Genomic DNA, 21572 nt, shown 5'->3' on the forward strand with positions numbered 1-21572 from the left:
GTTGAAACTTGGGGCTATCAGCAGCTAAAAACTCTCTAACTTCTGATTAATCTAAAATGTAGCCTCCATCCACAGAGAGGGTTATGCATGTTAGTTTACTGACCAGAAATCTCTACCAATGTCTCAAATATCCAGAAATATTACTACCTCAATCACCTAGGCCTTGGCGTACAATTATGCTCATCAAGGTGCTCCCAAAATTTGTACTATTATGTAAGTAATAAATAAGAAATATATTTCCCACAGAATGGGAAAAATAATCATTAAACTTAAAAAGTATGATCTGGTTTATTTGTTGTGATAGATATGTCCTAAATTTCAACAAGATATAAAACAATTTTCCTTTTCCAGACATAAGCTTTCAAATATTCTCAAAACCACTAAGAAAGAGAAAGGGGTGTAGCTATGCATCTTATTCTAACCCCTGTGTGTGTGTGTGTGTGTGTGTGTGTGTGTGTGTGTGTGCGCAAGTGTACATGCAAGCATACTGGGGAAGACGAGACCCTAAAATGATACAAACCAGAATATTTAAATATATTCCTTTGGGCCCAGTCAGTGTGGCTCAGAGTTTGAGCATCAACCTATGAACCAGTAGGTCAAGGTTTGATTCCAGTCAGGGCACATGCTCAGGTTGCAGGCTTGATCCCAGTAGGGAGTATACAGGAGGCAGCTGATCAATGATTCTCTGTCATCATTGATATTTCTCCCTTTCTTTCTGCCTTTCCCTTCCTCTCTGAAATCAATAAAAAATATTTTTTAAATACATCAGTTTGGAAATGAGGAAGAAAACTTCTCTGATGAAGCTAAAATAGAGAAGACACTCGAAAGTGCTCCATATCTCATAGCTTCTCAGGCAGAGGTGGCTTGATCAGATTTCTTAACCTGAGCTCAGGAAAGGAGCAATCACAATCATGACAAAACTTTAAACAGATTGGGCCATATTAGAGGACAGAAGCCTGTACCAGATAAAGGAAGAACGTGCTGGAACTGCATGTTGAGGGCAGCTCCCTTGCTCTCTCTCCTCTGGTGTTTTCTTTGGACTTTGCATATTCTTTTCCTCCTTTATCTACCTTTCCAGGTATCAAAACTTTCATTCTTCTCTTGTCTCTGTCACTTTTCCTCTTTTGCTCATTTCTTTGTCCTCATTTTTACTTCATCACTTTTGTTCTTATCCTTAGTGAGCTAAAATATATGTGATGTGTTAGAGGTTTTTCATCTTGTTTTGAAGTACAAAAGAGGCCAAGTTGAGTATTTCTGACTAAATATCCCTAAGCATTAATCCCACGTTCACCACCTGACTGTGGTCTGATTTCTCTTTTCCCTCCCCTCCAGATAATTAGTGGCGCTTTAGATTAAAAAAAAAAAAAAAAAAAAAAAAAAAAAAAAGTCTGATTTAGCAAATATATTTTTAGTTCTCTTCATTTCTGCTCATATTGCTGCCTCCCCAATCTTTTCATTGCTTTTCTAATTTTTAATTTTCTAAGCATAAGTGTACTAAGGACATAGTATAAAAATAATAATATAAAATTGTGAAGCTTTGTGGTGTTTTATAAAAAAGTAATTTCTCCCAGAAAGCAAACTGGTTTTCTCTGGTAAGTGAAAATTAGCAGTCATTCTGGAATCTCACACTACAGAATTAACATGTGTAGGTGATAGTCCAATGAACTCCCAAGCCTCCTCCTTAAAATAGATTTCTAAATGTCTGTTATCTACTTATTTCTTTTCTAATTATTTTTCTGTAACCTAGTTAAACAATGCTTCTTAGTCCTGAATTTCACATACTTCTAACTTTTAACTCCATTATCTCTTCTTCCACTCTTCATCCTAACCAGTGTATTGCTGTCTGGTCTACTTTTATAGTGTTCTTTGGGAGAATTAGGAATAATAACTAAATCACTCAGTAGGAAAGGATATAAATTGCTGTAAGTGAAACTGTTGAGAAGCCTCTTTCTACCTAAGTACATTGTTTCATGTCACCATTCTTTATTTTCCTAGAATGAAACGAACAATAAAAATCTAAGTATATAATTTATTTTGAGTGCACTCAAATATTACAGGCTGCATCCAAGTTTATGATTTCACTGTTGTTGTTTTTTAGGAGTAAAATAAATATTTGTAACTGTAAAGGCTGTACTTGGTTGGCTAGTTTAGTTTTCTGAATCTGGACAGAATCTAAAACTGTTCTATACAATCCCAGAGAAGATTAACCAACATTTTCCTCTACCAGAGCGAGTTCCCATCTTTACACTGAATCACTCCTCCTGAAATTGAATCCTTAAAAAAAATTAACCCCATGCTCAGATGCAGCCAGAAAAGAGCCCATTGTAAGCCTCCACATCATACTTTTCCACATCCTAGAATGTAATCAATCACCTCAACTTTCTCTTCTTTTAAATAAATATCTGTTTGACACCGCAAATATTTTCTTATCCAACTTTTCATCTGCAATATGGATCTTTTATGTTATTGCAACTCTACATCCTTCTCAATTACCTTAGTTTCTTCACCTACAAAATGAAGTTAATTATGCCTGCCCTATTACTTTTAAGAAACAAAGAATTACATGAATTTTTTAAGAAGTAGAAGCAATATTTTTGTCCCAAGTAGGTATGTGACCAACCAAAAGAGGGGGGAAAAGGACCAGAATGCAGTAAAAACAGCACAAACATAGCTAAGATTTAAGCTAAGCTTTGTCTATATTTCCAGCACTAACTAAAGCTAATCCACTCTTTGACAACCTCCAGTTTTGATTATAATAAAGACTGGCTTGCCGATTCATAACAAGCTCTTACTAACTACTATATTCAAAAAAATTTATTGCATTTAAAAATCAAAAATCTGGCTGCTGATGGGAGATTGTATAGTTAGGGAGACAAGAACACAGAATCTCAGACTTAGTATTACCAGTTTTAGGAGCTTAGAAAAATACATGAGTTACCTAACTCTTAGATGCTATATTAATAAAGTGAAGAAAATAGGATACTCTTCAAATGGGCTGTTGTGACGATTAAATAAGAGACTTCATATAAAGCTCTGCCGCAGTGTGTGGCACATTTGGGAAGCACTCAGATACAATCAGGACCAGTAAATGATACCTTAAATATACAATGTAAAAAACAAAAGGTATCTATGTACTTTATATATCAAGCTATAATAAAATATCTAAATACAAATTCTTTGCCAGTTGTCTTATACAAAAATGAGCCTGAAACAAGAATAGCTCTGCTGAGTTCCCTGTCATCTTCATGATGGGTTACCTGTAAATTTCAACCAATTTCCTCAAAGGCGAGTGAGAACTAGAAGGCATTCACAGAGCAATCAGGGTGCAAGACCCTTCTAGATTACCCCTCAGTTCTTTCCACAGTTCCCTTCCCTATACACATTCCTAATTCAATAGCAAGTTTTCAGTAAATCAGCTTAACAAGTCTTTCCAAACCATTCACCTTAATTATTATACAAATAGCAACAGTTGATCTGACATCTAATTAATCTATGTAATAACAAACACAACTGACATAACATAGGTTACAAAGAAGCACAGCTGGCTCTTGGTAAGCATCCGACCTAACTGATTAGGTAGGAAATGCACAGAAATGTCAGAAAGTCTGTTGGTGGTGAGCATCAGTGGGCCGTGGACATCACAGAACAAGTTCCATAAGGGAATGAAAGTTGTTTAACCTACTAAATAGATTCTGTGGAGGTCAAATAAGAATTATACTATATCTGAATCACAATCATCATCATCACCACTCCCACCACCACCACTACCACCTTCATCACCACCATCATTACCAGTATTATCAACATCATCGCCATCACCACTACCACCATCACCATCTCCATTACCATCAACACCACTACCACCATCACAACTTCCATCACCATTACTGCTAACACCACCAATACCATCATTACCAGCACTATCACCATCACCACCAGCACCATACCATCACCATCATCACTACCACCACCATCACCATCACCATCACCATCACCAACATCTTTTATTTCAAGCCAATTGCAATTAGGTGGGTTTGTTCCTTGAAATTCCCACATACATTGTTTACCCTTCCAAATCATAGCCTTATGTGACCTAACACCCTCCCACAAAGTTATAAAACAAAATTTCAAGTTGGCCAAATCCAGTCACGTTTTCAAGATCAGTCTGTAGTAATTCTAACTCACAGTAGACAGGAAAAGACCTAAGAATATTAAGCTCAAGGCATATTACTGATGTTTGGCACTTTATTTTCATACCTCTAGGAACAACAAATGAGAACATTTTGTGCAATTCTGTGTGGCCCACTTTTGGATGAGTAAAGATGTCTCATTTCAACTTTGATAAATTGTGTTCTGTGCCATCCAAGAGCCAATTATTGCTCATCATCATGTTTTAGAATTAAAGTTTTACTGGAACCCAGCTCCATCTAGTCATTCATGTATTGGCCACGGCTCTTTTCACAATACAATGACAGAGTAAGTTGTTGCAAGAGATATAGTATGGCCATAAAACCTAAGATGTTTACCATCTGGCCCTTTACCGAAAAAGATGGTTGATCTCTGCTAGTAGAGAAAGCATGGTGTCTTAACCAAAAGACCTAGAAATCCTAGTCCTCCCAACACTTTGGGTAAGAAAAAGAGTAGCTATAAAAGATGCTTATCTGACATGCCAGTCCTCCTGAGAAACAGAGAAAATGGTCATTTAAATGTAATGCCAGTTTTCTAACTGATCAATGAACATCCACATGTTCTCTCAACTTATTACTCTTGTTAAGTATAAAAAATATGAGTCATCATAGAGAGAGTATTGTTTCCTAACTTGAGTTTTATTTATGTAATGTTTATTGGTTTTCTTTCTGTTTGTTGTCCTGAAAAAGAGAGGCAAAAATAGTTATGGAGCTTAAAGATATTGATGAAACGCTCCTGTATGCTTGAGGACCAGTTTGTCTTATGCTCCCTGTGGCTGCCCAATATATGGCCCTCCAACACAAGTTCACATGGCTGGCATGTCAGTTGCATCGTAGACTTGCCATGTCCCCAAATAAAAATATAATCACTGTTCAGTTGTTTCACTATTTTATGCATCAATTTAAAAAAAAAATAAAAACATTCTTAGGGTGTTTATTCACAGATTATCTTATTTAAAATCTGGCCCTGTAGTTCATCATGAAAACAGGTTTCATACCATATATTTCAGTACGGCTCAGCTTGTTTGTGGAGTGCTTATAAGAAAGATGATCCTAAACATCAGTTCTTTTATGCTCAGTTGCTCACATACACTGGCTGGGTAAAAGTCCAGTAATGGGCACTGCTTGGGCAAAGACAACAAGTGCATGTCCTCCCCACTCTGGACTTCCTCAGAGAGCAGCTGTTTCCCAGTTTCTCATGATAAACCACCAGCACGAAGAAGCAAAAACCACAGAATGTCATTAAATGCAGAACAAAGGAAGAAAAATACTCATATGTGTAACCTGAATGATATTTTAGCTTTAATATTATTATATTTGAGTAAATTGTAACTCCAATTTTCAAAAGACTTGAGAGTCTATACACAAACAAAAAGCTAAACTGTACTTATAATGATACTCTAATTTTATAAAATTCTTCTCTACTAAAGAATCAAACCAATTATATAGTCCTGAAGTATACTTACACCACTACTTTCCTCTAGGCTCTGAAATTTCATTTAAGAAATGTAATAAAAGCAAGTAAATTCCAAGTACAGGGAAAGTTTCAGTACTCACCCCCCACAACAGTTCTTTTCTGAACTAATGAGATTAATAATCTATAAATCTCTGCACAGTAGGCTCATCCAAACAGTAAATAGTAAATAAACCCATTACTTGCTTAAAGAAGGTGTTGAAATCTTAATATATAAAAAAACTGAAATTAAGAAGTGCTTGAGTCTTTTACTAAAGATGACACACACACAAAAAGCACAAAACAGCTTATATAAATCATCTTCCAAAGATGAAATTCAAAAGCAACCATTTGGAATTTTGAATGTAATTTTTTATTAGAAAATAAGGCAATGCCTAAGGGGGACTTCTTATCTCCACAGAAGTTGATGGCACTGTGGGTAGCGCAATATCTAATTTCCCTACAGAACATAGGACTTTGATAGAGAATTTTATAGTTTCAGGGGACTTGAGAAAGCCTTCCCGTAAAGCCACATTTCTGCTCAGAGGAGGAAACAAAGATCCACAAGAATAATGACTGCCAGGGACCCATAGCCCGAAAGAGGGCGTGGAAAGAGCAACAAGGGCTTCCTCACCTCTGCCTCATTTCCTTGATGTGAATAGCTGAGCAGACTTGATCCACTTTCTTCGGCTCCCAAAGAGAATGTAGTAAGTAAAGGAGGCACCTGTTAACTTGGTGGACAAGAATTGGGACACGTGAAGCTGCCTGAGATGGTAGAGAACGGGCCTGGGCTTTAGAAAAGCAGACACTGGGCAAGTATGGCGTGGGCAGGGTACCCTAAGAAGGAAGAAAGGGGTTGACTTTCTCTCCTGACTCAAAAATCAGTTCAGAGGTTTTAAAGGGACCTCTCCTGAGCAAAACACTACTATTACCACTAACCATCTGAGCTGGTTAATCATCAGTACTCACTGCATCTCTTCCAAATCCCAAACAGCAAAGAGAATGCCTCAGAGTGTAGGAAACTGCCCGTGGCCACTGCAGTGCCCCTGATCCATGGGAACCATGCCAGGCCATGGCCCGCGCTCTGCTCACTCATGTTGGGGGTCTCAATACCAGAGCCCCACTTCTCTTCCTCTCTACACCACAGAGGAAAAACAGCAAACTTACTAGGAGGTACTACTGATAAATTTGAATTGTGATCAAATGACCGTTATGGCTTTGAAAGGCATAAGTGATATTTTTCACTTGAGCATGAAATAATTCTGATTGAGTCTGCCATCCAATTAAATGCTTGACCATTTTTTTATTCACTTTAAAGGTTTTAGTCACAGGTGAACCTCTCAGCTTTATCTTGGGTCTACTTACAAATAGCTCTCCTGTATTTTAAGGAGGGGGAAACCTACCAACAAAGCAACTACTTCTTACTTTCTAAGTCATTATCCCTTGGCCAATAATGAGGAAACATCATTCCAAACAGTCTTACTTTTTCAAACCTACCCCATCCATGGTTGTGGAGATTGTTTCTGGATAAACATGCTAAGGTATTTTCACACAGAATTTACATTTGAAACTTATCAATTCCCACACACGGGAGAATCTTAAAATGGTCAAGAAGGAAAACCAAATGAAAGAGCAATTAATTCAAGAAAATAAGAATAATGTCTTGCTCAAATGAGGACAAAACATACATTCAAACATATGTCATAACAGACACTGTCATAGCAGATATTCACTCAAAGTTCAAATGCATTAAGAGAATCTTCTAATAAATTTATTTAATTACAAAATTACATTAATAACACTTTTCAAAAATTCAGTTGATAGTATTATTTTAGATGTCTGTGTTTCAATATAGTTGGAAAGTACAGCTTTTCATTTATAGACAGATTTATTTGTGACTGGACACTAAACTTGCTTTTTTTATATGGATATAATAGATAAGAGTAAACACATCAAAGTAAATATGTAAAATACACACAGAGATAAGTATTTTTCAAATTATTCCATTTATGCAAGAGCCGGAGTTCTGATAATTAAAACCAACAGAATATAGTATTGACCTCAAATAAAATTTTCTTTTTTAATTCTTAGCAACAGGGGTGTCAGGATCTGTAAACCCAACTCTACACAAGGATTTTTTGCACTTTCAGATCCTTGTCCATAAAACTGTATGTAAAATAAGACAAAAATCAGTACCCAAGTTCTATATCCACATAAACACATTTCCTCAAATATGCCTTGTCAATAGGCGCTAGACCCACTCAGCAACCAGAAACATTTTTGGCCTTCAGTCCTTGAAAAATTTACTTAAATGCTTTTGCCACCCAATTATAAAAAAAAAGAAATGGATACATGGAAGCTCAATTTGGTTTAGAGAAGGAGCAGGAATAATTAAGCACAAAAAAATACATAGACAATTGTTTGAATATTCATTATTTCTATGCAATAAATGAATGGGTATTAAATTTCTGAAGAATGTTGCAATCTTTTGCAGACAGCACTGATAAACTATGTAATTAATCAGAACAGTAAGAATAACATCTGCCTTATAAATCTTGAAGCAGATATTCAATACAACTGGAAGCAGAATGGACTTTGACCGCAATTGGAAAAATAAGAGATGGCAGCAAAAGACATTTTGGTATTTAGATGAGAGTTAAGGTCAGTGATAAGGGGGAGATTAGGTGACAATGATAAGACTGGGGGAAAGAAGCTTGGTTTTAGAGAAATACAAAAATTTGAACACTGAGAATGAGCAGTGGTAAGGTTTTGATCTAACATTATCCAACACTGGTCTCATAATAACCTTGTGATAGAAATGCCCGAATCACAAAGTGAAATACAAAGCAGGGTATTCAACATGGTTCCACTGTTTCTAATTTATAAATCTGTCAATGTCTGACAGCTATTTAAATGAAATTCATTGCTTCTAGTTTTAAGTATAGGTAAGGCCTGATCTCACCTCCTCTCACACAACCAATACTCCTAACTGAGACAACAAACTGAAGAGGTCATTGTTTAAAAGGGTCAAGGTAAAGAACTGAAATTCCTTTTTTTCTTTTTAGCCTCATTAAAAAAGTAACAAAAGCCAAGCAAGTGTGGAATATTCCAATTCAAATGATACCAAGGTTCAAACTGTGAAGTGGATATTGTTAAAGGGGGATCTTCAAAGAACTCCCAATTTGATTTAAACAGGAACAAGTAGTAGTCCAATAATATTTCAACACATATACATTCCATTGAGATGTACATCTCTGGGATATGTATTGCAAAGCACATGAAACACCAAATATCCAGCTCTCTCACTTTCCTAAAATACACACACACACACACACACACACACACACACACTCACACAGCATGCAATAATACCAAACAGCTGAGTGCTACATGCCTTGAGAAAGATCTGAGGTGGCGACAAATTAAACTGGATCCCATTTCTTTAAGGCCCACACTGAAAAGAGCTGCTGAACACTCGTGGTGAACCTGGACCCCTTTGATCTCCATTGTAACAAAAAAGCAAGATGACATGCTCAAATGAAAAATCATTTATAATGGATGAAAGAAGGCCTATTCTTTCTTTGAATTTATCTGTTCGGAAGGGGAAGGGATGGGAAGTTAAGGGGAGAGAAATAAATTCTCAAAACACAAAACAATCTTTATGAGATAAAAATATCAATAATGGAGTGAAGAGAGGTGAGCCAAGTAAAAAGAATGGATGTGGAGAAAATCATTTTGATCCCCATTAGAAAGGGGAAAGATTCTAAAAAAAACAAGTGGGAGACAGTTTCTCATGTAAGTAAGAATGATTTTGAAAGAACCGATCATGTGCCAAGCTCCAACTACAAACCACAGTACATCATGGATTAACCCTCACTATAGCAATTCTAGAAGTCATTTCAAAATGACTGAATTTCATTACTGCTTGCCAGCAACTTATAAGATAGAAATATGGGGAGTAATAAATTTGTCTAGTTGATGTCTTTAAACATTAAAATTGAACTTAATCAAATGCATATTCACAGGGGACATAGTTCCCTAGTTACACCCTCAGGATAGTAATAAGTTTTTACTGAGTTTGTTATCTTTAGAAATGTCTGGGGAAAATCTGTGGCTAATATTTTTCATTTATGGCACAACCTACCAGCACCCAATCACAGTAACAAGCTGATTAACATCAATACTCTTAAAAAAAAAAAAAAAAAAAAAAAAAGGGCTAATTCAACCAAGAAAAAGTTTTGGTCAGTTGAATCATGACTTACTTTTTGTCAGATCTGAGAATCAGTTGTAGTTAATTCTAGTCCTGTAATCCTGAAGAAGTCAGCTAGCTAATAGTTGTGCACTGCAAACACCCTTTGCACATTCAAGAGTACAGAGATGACACAAGGTGCTAGAGAAACACGATCAGGACACTGTCCTCATCCTCCAAGAGCTTGCCACTCGCCATCCACGGTGGAGGTGGAGCAGGAACAGGAAGGAAGGATAACAAACTCCATAGTGGATGGGGGTGGAAAGGTTAACAAAAGTGTTAGAAAAGATGGGCTCAAGGAGTTGGGGAGAAAGGGGCAAAGGCATTAAAGCACGAAAAGATGGCAGCATGAAAGAGCCCAATAGGTTCAGCAACCTACCCATGGTTCAGGGCAGTGGCGTCTGAGCTGCACTTAGAAATATGGCCAGAGATGAGGCCCCCAAAACAAGCATGGGCGGCCTATGAAGATGGGCCCGGCACCACACTGAACCTGCAGCTTTAATGAAGGCCTCAGCGGCCACTGCAGGATTCCTTGCATTGGAGTAGCACAGCAGTTCCAGGTGAGATGAACCTGCCCATGGGCAACATGGAAGAGAAGCAAGTAGACAGGTGGTATTGCTTAAAGTAAGACAGGCAAGATGTCCCAAAGGTGGGGACAGAGTGTGGCAGCAGGTTGGGACTCCAGAGTTATAAGGAACTGCCTTCAGCAGAGCTTGGAAAAAGTAACAGGGATGGCAAGGAGGACAGCTGGGTCTTACTCACTCCAAAAAAAACACCAGCTTCTGATGAAGTTGGCAAGTGGGAAGAGAAGATTGATTAAATGTTACATGGTGAAAACTACAGCCAAGGACAATAGATTCTGCAGTTGTTGGTTTACAGCAGGAGGTGTGCACGAGAGCCGTGGGTGTGCATGAGACCATATGTAGAGATCGGAGAGGCTGAAGACAAGCAGAGGAGGTGATGTCTGTCTCTACGTGCTGCAAGCTGTGCTTTTGACACAGATGTATTTTTGTCTTAAGATATCAGTGCCCATCTTGTTGATCGACAATCTCTACTGATTATCTTTTTATAAACAGTATATATATTATGGAATATAGATTCAATGATTAGAATCCTAAGTATGACACAACTTCAGAGAGGCATTTACTGACACATTATCTACAAATAGATAACGGATAGGCCCATGACCCCTAGATTAGAACCACATACAGATAACAGGCCACTATAACCAATTCTATGAAAGAGAAGTCAGCCTATTCCCCTTGATTTTTCTGCAAACTGCTGATCCTTCTGGCCCCTTCAGTCAGCTGACTTTATGAACCAGAATGAAGCAAAGCAAGCGGTCTCCTTTGTTTTGAATGCGCATACCCATGCATTCCTGACTTCCCACCAGCCACCAAACAACTATGTTCCCAATCCAGATAGGTAGGTGTGAAACAGTCTACTCTGAGCTGTAAGTGCAGAAAAAGCTGGCATTTTGATAAAACACGCAACTTCACTCAACAACACTGAACCTCGCACAGGCCATTAGAACAGTGTCTAACAGCTGTTGCCAAGTGGCATGGAAGCAATTGGATTTAAAACATCTTGAATTTCTAAAACATGTGTTTTTTGTTTTTGTTTTTTAATGAAAGACACTGTTAAATAGAGCTATCACTCACATATCTATTAAACAGTTTAAAACTGGCAATCCTTAATTTAAGGCTATTCTTGGAACTGAATGTCCATGTCTGCTGTCAGAACGTCAGAACAGATCTCAGAAGCACTGGAAGAGCTCAGCCTTAAGAAAGACTCAGAAGCATGTTTCAGCAAGAAAAAATGAATCTGATAGAAAACAAGATGTTAGACAACTTGAAGACTTCACTTCCTTTTTGTTTTAAGGTCCCATATTCCCCAAGAAGTGTCTTAATCTATCCCTAAAGCCAAGGATACCCGTATCCTGAAGGGTCCTCTTATGCATTCACCCATGTACTCACATGACTGTATGCACTGATTATACAGTTGAGAGAAGGACCCAGAAGGCAACCTCAGCTCCTTTCTTTCTTGGCAGCACAGAACCTCCTCACTCCAGAAGAGGCCTAGCAAGTCCCAACCAGAGACTAGGCCAGGGTCTTTAGTTGGAGGCCTACCTAGGAAGGAATCCGGCTAAGACAGAAAGACCTATAACTGAAATCAGACATACAGGGTAAAAATTAAAGAGTCTAGAATGCCTGTATGAAAGCTGAAATTGGGTCAGATGTGCCAGGAAGGGGGCAATTAAGTCAGGGAACAGGTATCAACATCTGACCAGCAATGAAGATGCACCTGCTCAGGATACAAGGATGGGAATCCTATCTCTTCTGTCTTATGTGACCTCACTCACCGCGAAGTGCCTCAGTTCCCTACTCTAAAGCATAAGCTAAGTCAGCATTTACACAGAAGAGTGTAGAGTCAATCAGTAAATCCTATAGCGAGGCCATTAGGAAACTTTCCTCCCTCCCACCTAATCGTCCTCCATCACCCTTTCTCTCCTTCTCTCACTCTGAATAGCAGGGCAGCCCTTCCCTTTGCAAAGACACACTTTCTACCAATGAACGTACCTCTCCCAAAATTCTGAGATTGTGCTCTATTTATTACCACCTTTTTCTTGCAATTTCGGTTTTTCTCTTTCCACTGGCTCCTTCCCTTCAACTCTCCAACACATTAATTTCTTTAAAGAATGCTTTAAAATGCTTCTCACCTTTCTTTCAAAGATTAAAATCGTGACAGAATAATCGGCTTCTTGATCTTCTCTTCTTTAACCATATGATATCTGGGCTCCCATTCCAATGCTCTCTGTGATTATGCACATGTGTAAGGTAGCTAAGGCTAGTCATTGCCTGACTCAGTGGCCTCTCGTTGGTGCTCAGCCCTCTGGCCCTTTCTGGAACCTGCACCTGACAGATCTCCCTACCTGCTGCCTGGCACTCCTCGCCTGCCCTTGCCTTGTTAAAGGCTCCTCTATAGTCCCCTATATACAATGCTTCTTCCACCCACCACTTAAAGGTGGGTGTTCATCGAAAGTCTGCCTTTGCCCTCTTTTTTCTCCTCTCCAAATTCTGTTCCTTGCAGATCTCACCCATTCCTAGATGTTTACCTCTTTGAGAATTATTCCCAGAAATCTCTCCATCCTTGGCTGCTCTTCCCAATTCCAGACCCAAGTTTGCCATTTACTGAATGGACAGAGCACATGGAAGTCTTGGAAATACAAAACAAGCCATCTGAAAGTAACTGGGCGTTAACCCAATGAAAAGCCGCCACCATCCTGCTAGTCACTGAGCTTCATACTGCATAACCTTTTACTCCGTGGCTAGGCCATGGTCAGGTCCACAATGGGCCCAACAAGAGAGTAATAAACAGAATACGGTATGAGGCGTGGAAGGCTTTTTTGCTGGTTCAGCAATAAACCAAAGTTTATTAAACTGAGATGTGACTCCTACCAGTCTTCAAAGCTGGAGTGACCTCTATGGTTTGGCCCAGCTCACTTCTGACCTCTCACTTCTAACTTGACTTGAACCTCAGCAATGTCTACCATTTTAATCTCCCCAGCGAATTCCAATAAGCAATCCCCCAGTTTAACACACACACACACACACACACACACACACACACACACCATTGGGAAGGCAGCACCACATTCCTAACAGACCTCTCCCTCTTTCTTACCTCCCCTTTAATCCATCCTCAACATGGCCACAAAAGTGGCAACGTTGTTGCTCTGCCAATCACATCAGCCCTCCCTTACCCATCACTCTCAGTTCTAGCCACACTCATTTAGTCAACATCCTGAAACAGAGCCCACCTGCTACCATCTTACACCTTGCTGTCCCAGCTGTTCTCTCATTTTGGATGCCAAATACCCTTCAACATCCCTCATCCGTCCCTTTGAAAAGTTCCAGCTCAGATGCTCACTCTCCTAAGACATTATGGCAGATTCCTTCCTCAGTCTAACCCCATCTCCAGAGCCTGATTTATCCTTCAACCTTTAGCACTCTGTTTTTCTGTCTCTGCATGTGTCAATCTTCTAGACTAGAATGTAAGACCAAGAAAGTCCGAGTCATCTTTGTTACCCCAAAGCACTAACGTGACACTCAGCACACAGAGGGCAGCACACACTGTGGGGACACTGGAATTGGAATCATAAGAACAGGTTCTCATCATGACTCAGTCACATGTGGAAGTTCTGATTTCCATCAAGACTCTGTAGAGTATTAAGCTAAGTAAAATAAGCCAGTCAGAGAAAGATAAATACCACATGATCTCACTCATTTATTGAATATAATGAACATAAACTGATGAACAGGGACAGATCCAGAGACAGAGAAACATCGATCAGACTGTCAAACTTCAGAGAGAAGGTAGGGGAGTGTGGGGGTAAGGAGGAGAGATCAACCAAAGGGCTTATATGCATGCATATAAGCCTAACCACAGACATAAACACCAGGGGAGTGAGGGCATGAGGGGGGAGATAATGGAGGAATGAGAAGACATATGTAATACCTTAATCAATAAAGAATTTTTTTTAAAAAAAAGGGGGGCTGATCTTTTGCTTCTCAGTCACCTCGTCAATAAAATGATTCTTAACTTTAGGATATCCAAATGACCAAGTGAGATGATATGTATGAAAGTTCACTAGAAAACCAGTATAGCACAAAAAAATGTGTAAGACAGTATTATTATTAGAATATTTTACTCAACGTGTTTTGATAAAGATTAACTCAAACTTATTTTTGTACAAAAGAAATGCTGCTATGAATGATTAATTACTGGCTATAGAAATTAGATAAAACACCAACATCAAAGAGACTTGCTCACTGGTACTATTTCATCTTTTTTAAGATCACTGCATTGTTTCATTATACTGGGATGTAATATGATAATCAAAGTATTATAACTGGATTTTAAAATACAATTTTTGGAGTCTTCTGTAAATATAGGCATTAATTTGAGTAAACAGCCATTATATTACACTCATATGCCTAACTAAACGCTCAGTGATACTTTTAACATAAATGTCAATTACACACAATCCCTTTTGAAAAAGAACTTGTATTATTTTTTTCTTATGATTCACCGTTAACAATTTTCATTCTCATTGACCAATGTAAATGAGCTTATAAATTTCCAGTTCTGTAAGGAGAGTACCTTCAATAGCACCCCCCATTCCCCCTACACCCACCCACACACACACACACACACACACACACACACACACACACACATTTAACATCCTGTCTGCATTACTTCTGAAAAGAAAAGACCCACTGGGCAGCAGGCGGTGTGAAATAGAATGCAGCCTTACACCGCATTATATAGGGAAGAAAACAGCCAACTGTGAGTTAGAAAACAGAACAGGATTATCAGCTGCACACTCAAGGGACCTTAGGGGAACATGAAAAGTGCTCTTTAATGACAAATCGCTCACGTTATTTCAGACCCACTATGAGCACTATAGGATATATTTAACATTTTAATTTTTGTTTCCAAAGTAATAAACCTGTTGGCCAGCCGGAAGCTTGGCCATCACAGCGGCTGGTCTAGCAATCAATCCGCCATGGCTGGGCTCCACCACAGCCCCTGACACCAATTAGGACACTGAAACAGGGAGCCGCTGCTACCAGGTTACAGTTTTGCCAATTACAGCGCATCCTGGGTGAGAGCGGCCAATGAACACTGGAGCCCAGGGTCAGGAAGGAGGGGAAAAGCGCCTCATGTAACGTGACATAAAAAAGAAAGGCTGCAGGAGGGAACAGAGAAAAGAAACAAGACAGTATGGAATCAAACAGTCCGTTTCATTGTTCACTTGTCAAAGACACGCAGGCGCTAAGACAAAGGCAAAAGCAACGCGCTTCCCTCGGCCTCCACCCTGGGAGGAACTGCTCATTGGCCCACGCAACTTGGGAGCCAATCACTGCAACACGCGACCACAGGACCTGCCACCTCCGACTGTTCCCTTTTTTTCAGGATTCACACATTTGGCCAGCTCACACAGGGTCTGAACGTCAAAGACAGGCCATCAATAGACAATATCAAAGTGCTGGGAGGACAGTATTTCAAATCAGGCTCATTATTAGCACACAAACCTTTTCTATTAAAAATTTCCTTTTACATCCTATGAAATTTTAGGGACCACCTTTCAATTTTTCCACCTGAATTTCTCTGCCAAACCCTAGATTATAGCCTAGCTTATCAAACTCCATAAAATCTGTGGACCTCAAAATCTTTCCTGAATCTCTTCATCTGACCAATTTCCAGCCACAAGGTACCTCCTCTTAATTCCTTTTAATCTCTGGCTTTGAGGGACTCCCAGCCAATCCTTTCTGTTTTGTGCCATCTGAAAAGGCTAAAGGCAAAAAGCATGGCCGACACAAAAACCCTGCAGAGTATGGAAGTATTGGACTAGAGATGTCACCTTCAGAATCACATACGACCTATGTCTTGATCAGTTTCATAAATGTTAAGCCCATTCTGATTTGAGTCAGATGACAATGACAGAGACACATGTCCTAACTTGAAAAGGAACCGTCATTTTTCAAAAGGAAAAATGCTATTATTCATTTATCAACTGAGTCCATTTGCTACAACGTATCTCCCACAGGATCTGACGTCAGCCTCATTGTGGTGACTCAAATTAAACTGGTGGCTCCCTGTCAGCTCTGCCAGTTTTGAATGAGACCAAGCAATACTAATGCTGTACTCGTGTTGAATACATACACATCAGCATGGGAACGGTGTATTTCAACAATGGACCTTTAAAACATCAGTCAGAACTTACCACATGTCGCTTCTGAAATCTTGGCCCTAGAATGGAGGTTGTCAACCTTGATTGGTCTTTGGAATCACCTGGGAGATGTGAAAAATGCCGTGGCCCTGGCCAGGTAGCTAAGTTGGTTAGAGCATCATCCCTAAGGCAAGGCTCAATGTCCAGTCAGGGCACAAACAAGAAACCACCAATGAATGCATAAAAAAGTAGAACAACAGATCGATATCTCGTTCTCTCTCTCCCCTACCACCCTCTCTTTTTCTCTATTTTTCCCTCTCCTACAAATCAATTTTTTTTTAATTTTTTTTTAAAGAAAAATGCTGTGCTCTATCCCCACCCTGCAGGGATGCTGATTTCATTGGTTTGGAGTGATGTCTAAAAATCAAGACTTCCTTTTATTTAATTTTTTAAGAGCCCTACTCTGACTCAGCCACACCTGGGTCTGCAGGTCCCTCCCTGGAAAGATAATGGAGGTCAAAACGCACCACAGTGGAGCCAGTGACCACAGTAATTCGAAGGTTTATTACACACTCAGGCCCAGGTACGGTGAGGGGAGTTCCTGGACAAGAGAGCCACAGGCAAAGGACTCGCAGGTCCATGTGGAGGGACACAGAACAGTCTGGTGCTGGGATATACGTACAGGATGGACCATAGCAGGGGGACTTCTGAATTAATGCTGGGAGAGGCTAATTTCAGGAAAGGATGTGTCAAAAGGGCAGAATTGGTTGCTTTGCAGAACTGGCGGTAGCAGAAGTTAGTAAAATGGGGGCATCTGGCGATTTCCACACTGGCAGATGCTTAAAGGTTTAGCCAAATGTCATTTTGCTGGGAGTGACTTATAGTGTCCAACACTGTCTCTCTACAGTAGCCAAGTTGAAAACCACCATTCTAACCGTACTTCTCAACTCCAGGGTGCGTGAGGATTCCCCTGGCAGTCTTGTTAAAGTGCAGATCCTGCTTGGGAGGTCCCGTTGGGGCGAGAGTCTCCAAGAGGGATAGCTGCAAAGAAAACATCCTCCTACTTCTGTTTCCTTCACTGCCACAGTGAACTCGCCTGGCCCAGAAGAACTTCAGAAAGAAGAGAGGCAGCCTCTGGAAAGTCGAGTTCTGAGTATAACTCTGAAATCTAAACTCCACTGGTCCCAAGGGCCATGATGAAATGGCAAAGGAGAGGCGCTCCGAGCCTCAGGATAGGTATTACTCCATCCCCAGAATTCAATCACTCACAAATGCCTACTGGCAAAACTATTCAAGGTCTCATGAAATTAGAAAGCTAACAAAATGAGAAGTGCAAGGACCCGAGGCAGCATATGAGCAAGAGTAAAACCAGTGGAACCAGCATAAACCCCACAAGGCCAGCACTGACTCTCAATGACTTGCAAACCTCTCAATGCACTGGGAAATCATTTCAGTGGGTCACAACCGGCATTTGTAAATGGAAATAATACAATAGAATACATCACAAGTAATATTATCTCCCATGTTTGCATTAACCTATGTGTGTTCATTGAGTCATCATGTAAAATTATTATTAAATTATGGTCACAATTTTTAAAAATTGTAAATATCTGCCTATACTAAAAAAGAAACATATTTCACCTGAATAAGTATTGCTCACAATTAAACCAAGAATGGAAATTTATACCAAAGAGGTGGTGTGGCCGTGTGGTCCAGAGCATGGGTCTGCTGCCAAACTGACCATGGTGACTGTGGGTAAACTGTTTCACTTCTCTAAAGCTAAGTTATTCCTATCGTGGAGATATTACCACCTCATGCTGTAACAATATAACAACATGAATGCAGAGTTCCTGGCATAGTGCCCTGCGTGAGAACGCGCTCTAGTCTATTATCACTGCTTACTAGTAAATGGAGGTCTGATGTGTTTCTTCTCCATTATTTCAACAGTAAAATACTCAAGAGAGGTTAAGATCATTCATGTGTGAGCAAAGGACTGCGTCTACTACACAAGTAAAAATGGAGAAACTCGTCTAATTCTGGAAGAATCTATTTGAAGTCAAGAGCTTGTTGGCACATAAGGCACAAAAGGGCAAGATGGAAGGAAGAGCAGTGTACTCTCGGAAATGCCACAAACGCAGCCAGGAAAGGGAGCGCGGGTCCATGGAGGCACAAATTGGGTTTTCCCACCAGGACGCCTGGCTGTCTTCCTCCAGCTCTTCCGCTAGCTGCCCAGCGGTTCTGGCTCTGGCCATAGAAGTATGGAGGGCCTTCACCTTCACTGTGCCCCGCTTCACTGTGAGCCACATGCTGGGTTCTTAAGAACCAATTATTAATTAGAAGCCCTAGATAGCTGGACAGCACTTAATTAAACCAGCATGGAAAGGGGATGTGGATAAGCACTATATTTGCTTTCCCAATGGGTCTCGGTGAAACCTGCTCAAGGTATCCTGGACGTAACTGTCACCCTGGAAAAGCTCTCAGTGCGCTGGCTTACTCATCAGTGGCAGGAAACTCCTAGTGCTAGCCGTGGGGATCAGTTTCTATTCGGCTAAAACACAGTTTGGGGGCCATTGTCAAGAAAATTGGAGTTGCTCAGGCATGGATGGCAGCAGTTACTGATGTTATTTGTTTGGAAGCCTTGTGATTTAGTGAATCACTAGCAATTGTTAAGCAAGTAATTAAACTATAAAGCCAAGACCTGTGATTTTCAGTCTTTTCAAAGCAATAATCATCAAAATTCCAAGTACCATTTAACTGATTCCCTTCTAAACATGTTGGCAACATTTATGTTGATGTCATCCATCCAGTTGTACGGTTTAAGAAAAGTAGATTATGGCCTTCACAGAAATTTAATGCTGCTCAACTACTTTGCTAAATATGAGAGGTAAAAAAGAAAACCCTCACAAAAATTATTTAATGACAAGTGGACACAAAAAGACTTGGGTTTGATCATGGACATGGCTATTTTAGGTTTAATAACAAAAGACCTATTTTCAGAAATGAAATACTAAAATAACCGGACTATTGTTCATCTAACCTTTTCCAAACATAAGAATGCATTACATAAATTTCACAATTCCTTTAAGTGTCCTTAAAATTACTAGCAATTTAGTTTATGATTCATATACCACACTAACTGCATGCAAATTTTTACTCTGCATCTCAGTTATACCTTAATATTATGGGGGCTGAAATACATTAAATAAATCATATTTCATGGACTCCTGGTAAAGTAATAATACTTATGTGCATTTCAGAAGAAATTGACTGCATTATAAATGTACTCATGTCATTACCTGCCTTTCCACACTGACTTAAACATTAGGCAGCAGGGCCAACTTACAAAAGCTTCTAGCAAATCTCAGGCTTATTCTGGGCTGGCAATTAGCTGTGTCAGTCAATATAATCCAAAATTTACAAATAGCAACTCACCCAATACATGAATCAGCTCCTAAAGCTAGTGAACACTGTTACTGATTAAGACTGAATATGATGGCTATGTGGCTAGTATTTCTGCACTATGCTGCATAAAGAGACTGACTGCTCTTTCATTTGTCAAAGGATATCATCTTTTTGAAGTACCTTATTACTGTAAGGTGCTTTACTTACAAACATACCGCCATTAAGAAAATTATTTCATTAAAAATCTGTGACTTCCAAATAACATGAGTGGTGTAATAAAATGACAGGAATAATAAAAAAATAAAAAAACTCCTAGCAAATACCTAGCAACTAAAGAAAATTTGGAATATATTAGAGACCTGCCAAACACAGCTATTTTCTATCTTTCTTATCCTTAAATATTACATAGTTGTAATTTTAAAAAAAAATTAATTGGTTTTTTGAAAGAGATGAAGGGAGAGGGAGAGAGCAACATTGACATGAGAGAGAATCATCTTGCCTTCTTTCTACCAGGAATCAAGCCTGCAACCTGGTCATGTGCCCTAACTGGGAATTGAACTAGCAACCTCTTAGTGCACTGGATAATGCCCAACTATCTGAACCACACAGGCCAGAGCCATAATTGTATTTTTTGTTAAATATCCCTTCCTAAAAACTTACACAGTATCTGCATGTACATTATCTATATATATAAAACCCTAATATGCAAATAGACTGAACAAAGGAACAACAGTTGCTATGACTTGTGCTGACCACCAGGGGGTGCATGCAGAACATGGTGGGTGTGAGCAGCAGGCAGCAGAGCACAAAACATGGAGGGTGTTGGCCACGGTGGAATGGTGGAGCAGGTGAGCAAGAGTGCCAGACCAAGACGGGTCACCGGTCGCTGTCAACCGGGTGAGTCTCGGGTAGTTTCTGAAAATTCTTTGCTCCCACACTCTGCAGTCCTGCTGGCACTTACACCTGTTGCCTGTGCTGGCACTGAAGCTTCAGCTCGCACCTGCTGCTTGCACCCAGCACTGGTCCAGATCGCTCAGTGCTATCAGCAGGTGTGAGCAGCGGCTGCTGGCCCCAATGGCCCCTGAGGGCTTCTCCACCTCCCTCTGCTTCTGAGGAGAAATCAGGGCAGCAGCAGATACACACCACTGACAGCGCCAGCTCTGCTTGCACCTGCTGCTGGCACCAGCCCTAATCACTCCATGCATTCAGGGGTGTGAGCAGAGCCAGTGCCATCAGCACATGGGAGCGGCAGCGATGGGAGCAGGGCTGCTGGCAGACAGGGTACTGGAGGCTGCGGTGGGAGGAGCCAGGTGGGGTGTGGAGGATGAGCTGAGACCTGCCCCTGTGCCCATGGCAGCCTCGCAGCCCACAGTTCCTTTCAAGGGCATGAATTCGTGCAGTGGGCCCCTGGTCTCATATAATGTTCTTGATCATTCTGTGAAGTAGATAGCATGGCTATTAATCATTTCCATTTGACAGATGGAAATACTAAATAAAGCTCCTGGGGATTAAGTCACTTGTCCAAGGATATAAAGCTAATAA

General features: G+C 40.0%; 1 protein-coding gene across 2 annotated transcripts in view; it reads right to left on the minus strand.

The window, feature by feature from the left end:
• The window catches only part of CHCHD3 (coiled-coil-helix-coiled-coil-helix domain containing 3), a 253270-nt gene that overhangs the window by 99444 nt on the left and 132254 nt on the right, over positions 1-21572 (minus strand). The window lies entirely within an intron of this gene.

Source organism: Pipistrellus kuhlii, unplaced genomic scaffold, assembly GCF_014108245.1.
Source record: "Pipistrellus kuhlii isolate mPipKuh1 unplaced genomic scaffold, mPipKuh1.p scaffold_m20_p_10, whole genome shotgun sequence".
Lineage (NCBI taxonomy): Eukaryota > Metazoa > Chordata > Mammalia > Chiroptera > Vespertilionidae > Pipistrellus > Pipistrellus kuhlii.